This window comes from Neofelis nebulosa, chromosome X (assembly GCF_028018385.1).
Source record: "Neofelis nebulosa isolate mNeoNeb1 chromosome X, mNeoNeb1.pri, whole genome shotgun sequence".
NCBI lineage: Eukaryota > Metazoa > Chordata > Mammalia > Carnivora > Felidae > Neofelis > Neofelis nebulosa.
This window is the reverse complement of record NC_080800.1, coordinates 53743257-53750942: the sequence shown is the minus strand read 5'-3', so window position 1 is coordinate 53750942 and position 7686 is coordinate 53743257.

Here is a 7686-nt window from a genome sequence, read left to right as displayed (position 1 = left end):
TAACCAAAGATGTAAAATAACTGTATGCTGAAAAGTATAGTAAGCTTATGAAGGAAATTGAAGAAGATACAAAGAAATGGAAAACCATTCCATGCTCATGGATTGGAAGAATAAATATTGTTAAAATGTCAATACCACCCAAAGCAATCTACACATTCAATGCAATCCCAAACAAAATTGCACCAGCATTCTTTTCAAACTAGGACAAATAATCCTAAAATTTGTATGGAACCACAAAAGACCCTGTATAGGCAAATTAACAGTCAAGAAAACCAAAGCGAGAGGCATAACAATCCCAGACTTTAGCCTTTACTACAAAGCTGTAATCATCAAGACAGTATGGTACTGCCACAAAAACGGACACACAAACCAATGGAATAGAATAGAGACCCCAGAATTTGACCCACAAATGTATGGCCAACTAATCTTTGACAAGGCAAGAAAGAGTACACAACGGAAAAAAGACAGTCTCTTTAACAAATGGTGCTAGGAGAACTGGACAGCCACATGCAGAAGAATAAAACTATATCACTTTCTTACAACATACACAAAAACAAACTCAAAATGGATGAAGGACCTGAATGTGAAACAGGAAACCATCAAAACCCTAGAGAAGAAAGCAGGTAAAAAACCTCTGTGACCTCAGCCACAGCAATATCTTACTCGACACATCTCCAAAGGCAAGGGAATTAAAAGCAAAAATGAACTACTGGGACCTCATTAATATAAAAATTTTCTGCACTGCAAAGGAAACAATCAACAAAACTAAAAGGCAACGGAGAGAATAGGAAAATATATTTGCAAATGACATATCGGACAAAGGGCTAGTATATAAAATCTACAGAGAACTCATCAAACTCCACACCCAAAAAACAAATAATCCAGTGAAGAAATGGGCAGAAGACACGAATAGACACTTTTCCAAGGAAGACATCCAGATGGCCAACAGACAAATGAAAAGATGCTCAACGTCACCCCTCATCAGGGAAATACAAATCAAAACTACAAGGAGTTATCATCTCACACCGGTCAGAGTGGCTAAAATGAACAAATCAGGAGACTACAGATGCTGGCGAGGATGTGGAGAAACGGGAACCCTCTTGCACTGTTGGTGGGAATGCAAACTGGTGCAGCCACTCTGGAAAACAGTGTGGAGGTTTCTCAAAAATTAAAAAGAGAACTACACTATGACCCAGCAATAGCACTGTTAATAATCTACCCAAGGGATACAGGAGTGCTGATGCATAGGGGCACATGTACACCAGTGTTTATAGCAGCACTTTCAACAATAGCCAATTATGGAAAGAGCCTAAATGCCCATCAACTGACAAATGTATAAAGAAGATGTGGTTTGGGGCGCCTGGGTGGCGCAGTCGGTTAAGCGTCCGACTTCAGCCAGGTCACGATCTCACGGTCCGTGAGTTCGAGCCCCGCGTCAGGCTCTGGGCTGATGGCTCAGAGCCTGGAGCCTGTTTCCGATTCTGTGTCTCCCTCTCTCTCTGCCCCTCCCCCGTTCATGCTCTGTCTCTCTCTGTCCCAAAAATAAATTAAAAACGTTGAAAAAAAAATTAAAAAAAAAAAAAAGAAGATGTGGTTTATGTATACAATGGAATACTACTTGGCAATGAGAAAGAATGAAATATGGCCATTTGTAGCAATGTGGATGGAACTGGAGGGCATTATGTAAATGAAATAAGCCAGACAGAGAAAGACAGATACCATAGATACCATGTTTTCACTCATGTGGATCCTGAGAAACTTAACAGAAGACCATGGGGGAGGGGAAGGGATAAAAGTTACATAAAGGGAGGGAGGCAAACAATAAGACACTCATAAGGACAGAACAAACTAAGGGTAGATTGGGGGTGGGGGAGAGGGGAATGTGGAAGGAGGGCACTTGCTGGGATGAGCACAGGGTGTTGTATGGAAACCAATTTGACAATAAATTATATAAAAAAAAAAACAAGGGAGGGAAGGGCCTACTGCTTAATTATCTAAAACTACTCATTGCTGAAACTGCCTTACATGTAGCTTTTCACGTACGTATTATTGGAACATGTGTTGAAACAGTGTATATTAGCAATAGCAATGGTCATGTGTTTCAATGCCTAAAACAAACTGTGCTTCAAATGGGTTTCACTTCCCCCTTTAAAGCTTTCTTTATTTTTTTTATTATTCCTTTAAGTCCATTTTATTAAAATACAGTGTTATATTCATTTCAAGTCTACAATAGAGTGATTCAACATCCATACACCAACCAGTGCTAATCATAACAAGTGCACCACTTCAGCCCCAACAACTATTTAACCCATCACTCCATCCATTCCCCTCTGGTAACTCTTAGTTTGTTCTCTATAATTTAGAGTATATTTCTGGATTTATCTCTCTTTCTTTCCCCTTTGCATGCTATTTATATCGGTGTTCCTTAGGTTTCTGGCTGCAGGCTTGTCCTGTTCTTTCATTTGGGATACATTTCTGTGTCTTCTCATTTTCTCTAATAAGTCTCCGTGCCTTTTTCCTGAAAAATATAAATATAATATATATATATATGAGATATATATATATCATATATATCATATATCTCTCATATATATATATTATATATATTAGCAATACAGAAAGGCTATGTGCATAACTGCAAGAAACAACACTGTACCTTAAGCATCTTTGAGTTAGCTTATTAGATTTTTCCAGTAAGTTGTGTGCTTAAATAATTCTGTATAAGAAGTAGGAAATGCCTATGTGCTTAAGTGCCTGAAAAAGCTTGTGCTCAAGGAGGATTTCATTAACTTTTAAGTTCATGTAGTGGCAAGTCCTCATAAATTTCTTTGTAAAAATAAATGAAAGGGCTTTATGCTTAACTGCCTAAAACTACACTGTGTTTAAAGAGTCTTGAGGGACTATTTAGAGATTGGAACAAGAAGTATTCTTTATTCCTTCTGCATAAGCTCTAGAGAATGGCCATGATCATAAGCGCCTGAAACTGTACTGTGCTTAAAGCAGATGTCAATTAGTGTTTCAGATAAATGTAGTAAGCAGTGTTCTTAACCTCTGTATTCAAACTCTAGGGAGGGGCCTTGGCCTTAAGTGTCTGAAACTATATTCTGCTTATAGCATCACTCATGTAGCCATCACATAGGATCTTTTGTTGAAACACTCTCTATTTGCAATAGAAAATGGCCATGTTCTTTTTTTTTTTTCAAGATATGTTAATGGTGGCAGATTTTTATTTTTTATTTTTTTTTATTTTCATTCTTTTTTATTTATTTATTTATTTATTTTTTTTAATATATGAAATTTGCTGTCAAATTGGTTTCCATACAACACCCAGTGCTCATCCCAAAAGGTGCCCTCCTCAATACCCATCACCCACCCTGCCCTCCCTCCCACCCCCCATCAACCCTCAGTTTGTTCTCAGTTTTTAACAGTCTCTTATGCTTTGGCTCTCTCCCACTCTAACCTCTTTTTTTTTTTTTTCCCTTCCCCTCCCCCATGGGTTTCTGTTACGTTTCTCAGGATCCACATAAGAGTGAAACCATATGGTATCTGTCTTTCTCTGTATGTAAAAGATCTGTATGCTGAAAACTATAGAAAGCTTATGCAGGTAATTGAAGAAGATATAAAGAAATGGAAAGACATTCCCTGCTCATGGATTGGAAGAATAAATATTGTCAAAATGTCAATACTACCCAAAGCTATCTACACATTCAATGCAATCCCAATCAAAATTGCACCAGCATTCTTCTCGAAACTAGAACAAGCAATCCTAAAATTCATATGGAACCACAAAAGGCCCCGAATAGCCAAAGTCATTTTGAAGAAGAAGACCAAAGCAGGAGGCATCACAATCCCAGACTTTAGCCTCTACTACAAAGCTGTAATCATCAAGACAGCATGGTATTGGCATAAAAACAGACACATAGACCAATGGAATCGAATAGAAACCCCAGAACTAGACCCACAAACGTATGGCCAACTCATTTTTGACAAAGCAGGAAAGAACATCCAATGGAAAAAAGACTGTCTCTTTAACAAATGGTGCTGGGAGAACTGGACAGCAACATGCAGAAGGTTGAAACTAGACCACTTTCTCACACCATTCACAAAAATAAACTCAAAATGGATAAAGGACCTGAATGTGAGACAGGAAACCATCAAAACCTTAGAGGAGAAAGCAGGAAAAGACCTCTCTGACCTCAGCCGTAGCAATCTCTTACTCGGCACATCCCCAAAGGCAAGGGAATTAAAAGCAAAAGTGAATTACTGGGACCTTATGAAGATAAAAAGCTTCTGCACAGCAAAGGAAACAACCAACAAAACGAAAAGGCAACCAACGGAATGGGAAAAGATATTTGCAAATGACACATCGGACAAAGGGCTAGTATCCAAAATCTATAAAGAGCTCATCAAACTCCACACCCGAAAAACAAATAACCCAGTGAAGAAATGGGCAGAAAACATGAATAGACACTTCTCTAAAGAAGACATCCGGATGGCCAACAGGCACATGAAAAGATGTTCAACGTCGCTCCTCATCAGGGAAATACAAATCAAAACCACACTCAGATACCACCTCACGCCAGTCAGAGTGGCCAAAATGAAGAAATCAGGAGACTATAGATGCTGGAGAGGATGTTGAGAGACGGGAACCCTCTTGCACTGTTGGTGGGAATGCAAATTGGTGCAGCCGCTCTGGAAAGCAGTGTGGAGGTTCCTCAGAAAATTAAAAATAGACCTACCCTATGACCCAGCAATAGCACTGCTAGGAATTTATCCAAGGGATACAGGAGTACTGATGCATAGGGGCACTTGTACCCCAATGTTTATAGCAGCACTCTCGAAAATGGCCATGTTCTTAACTGCCTAAAACTAACCAGCACTTCAGGTGTTCTTCATGTAGTCTTTTACATAAGGCTCATTGGAGCTTTCATTGAAACACTGTATTAGCAAAGGGAATGGTCATATGCTTGTCTGAATTAAGTATGTTTTGCTTCAAGCCTATTTCAAAAAGACTTTTGGATACACAAAGTCATAACTATTCTGACTCTGGAGTAGAAGCAGTGTAAATGCCTTTGCTCTTATGTATCTAAAACTACACTCTGGTTAATGCATATTTCCTATCACTTCTAATGGACATCTAGTATAAGCTTTTGTTTAAACCCTGTATATTTAGCCTTGGGAAATTCTCTTGTGCTTAATTGAAGATAAAACTCTTTACCTAAAGCATTTTTGAGTTAGCTTCTTGCATTTCTCCAGTAAAAAGTGTGGTTAAATCCTGGTAAGCACTAGGGAATTCCCATGTGTTTGTTTAAGTACCTGAAATACCTGTGTTCTCCATGAGGTTTCCAAATGCCTCCTAAATACATGTTATTAAACTTCCTTAGATTAGCAATAGGGAAGGGCCTTAAGTTTAAGTGGCTACAACTACCGTGTACTTCAAAAATTATTTATTAGGGGCGCCTGGGTGGCTCAGTCGGTTAAGCGGCCGACTTCAGCTCAGGTCACGATCTCACGGTCTGTGAGTCCATGAGTTCGAGCCCCGCGTCGGGCTCTGGGCTGATGGCTCAGAGCCTGGAGCCTGCTTCCGATTCTGTGTCTCCCTCTCTCTCTGCCCCTCCCCCGTTCGTGCTCTCTCTCTGTCTCAAAAATAAATAAACGTTAAAAAAAAAACTTTATAAAAAAATTATTTGTTAGCATTCACATTTATCTCATAGGAAACTTTGTTGAAAAAGTATATATTAGCAAAAACAATGGCCATGTACTTAAGTGCCTAAAACTATACTGCTTTCATGCCATGTGCATGGACCTCTTACCATTTAATAAAAAGTGATCGATAAGTGTACTCCATAAACATTACAGAAATACCTTGTCTTCTTTTAGGTCTACTTATTTATTTTGAGAGAGAGAGAGAGAGAGAGAGAGAGAGAGAACAAGCAGGGTAGGGACAGAGAGACAGAACCAAAGCAGGCTACACACCATCAGCACAGAGCCTGATGGCATCAGCATAGAGCTTGGAGTGTGGATCAAAACACAAATTGTGAGATCATAACCTGAACCACCATCAGAAGTCAGACACTTAACCAACTGTACCACCCAGGTACCCAAGAAATGCCTTGTCTTAACTTCCTTGAACTATACTGTGCTTAAAGACACTGTCAATGAGCATTTTATATGAGTGTGGTAAAAAGTATACTTCAACCCCTCTATATAAACCCTAAGAGATTTGTCCCTAACTGAAACTACACTGCTTATTAAGCATCTTTTATGCAATGCCTGATACAGTCAGCTTGCTAGGACAGTCCCTTCATTCTCAACATTCTCTAATTCTCATCTCTCATTAGGAACAATTGACTTCCATTTACTCATTTTCACCACTTTGCTCAATTTTCAAGTGAGGTTATCCTTAGGGATAATTCAGAATAAGGCTTTCTGAGGAAATCCCTCTGCCTGAAAGTGAGGAGTCCGGTGAATTCCTTGCCACTGTGTGGTAGGTATTGCACATGACTCACTTTTAATTCTGTTTCAGAACAATATGGACTAGGCATGTGAAGGTGCCCAGTGGAGAATGTTTATGTGTATGATGAGCCAGAGGTTTTGGAAGGGAGCTGGCCTCTTCTATGGGGTAAGTGGAAATGAATTTAGACATCTTCTTTCCAGATTAATTCCACTCACATTGGAAATGTAGAACATTGGCCCTACTTGGGGCCATTCCCTTCGCATCACTCTTTTTTTTTTCTAACTAGGTCTTTGTTCACTATTAGGAGCCATGGAGCTCTTATACTCTCAGCCAGCACCCAGGAAGAGGCAGGGAGTTCCCACTTTGGTCCTGTGTTCACTGGGAGCTACAGTATCAAATATCCAAAGGAAAGATGGTCCATTAGTCTTTGAGCACTTGATGCTTGACTGGCTGTGGTATGGAAGGTGAATGAGAGCCGGTTTGCTTTATTCTTCTGGCTGACTGAGATGCCCTCATTTTGACTAGCAGACAGTTCACACATGGGCAGTATGCTCTAGGATCTGTTGAGTGCAAGACAATATTTTGTCTTTCCTTTCCAGGAAGACAATACCAGGTTCTGGTTTCAGATGCCTAAAGAACATCCATGAGCATTCAACAACTACAGCTCAAACACTGCTGTTTCTATCCACTGATGGAACAAGTGGGGAAGACAGACAAAGCCAGGGATTTTAGGCTCCTACTTCAGGATGAATGTAGGCCTCTTTATGACAGAGCTACCAGGTGTAGCTTGTAGAGGGCTCACTTTGTTTAAGCTCAAAGGCTTTTTGTACTCCTGAGGCAGCCATACTGCTAAGAGATTGTGCTGGGTACTTAATCCTCAACATTCTCCCATTAACATCTATAGTGAAGAATTCTGGCCACCTGTGGTTTCCCTTTACACGTTTTTTTTGGGGGGGGGATGGACAACGTTCTGCATAGAATCCATTCAGAGTCAGAGTCCCAAAGTTATATGTTCTGCTTCCAATTGGAAGTTTGGTGGTATCCTTGTGACTGTGATAAAGGTTTTGCATTGGGCCATTCTCAATTTGGCTTCAGAGCTATGTGGACATACAGAGGCCTAGTGCGTTTGAAGGTGACCATAGGAGAATGTTTGTATGTAGGCTTGGTCAGAGGTTTGGAGAGGGAGCAAGCATCCTGCATGGTGTAAAAAGTGAGGATATATATCTCCT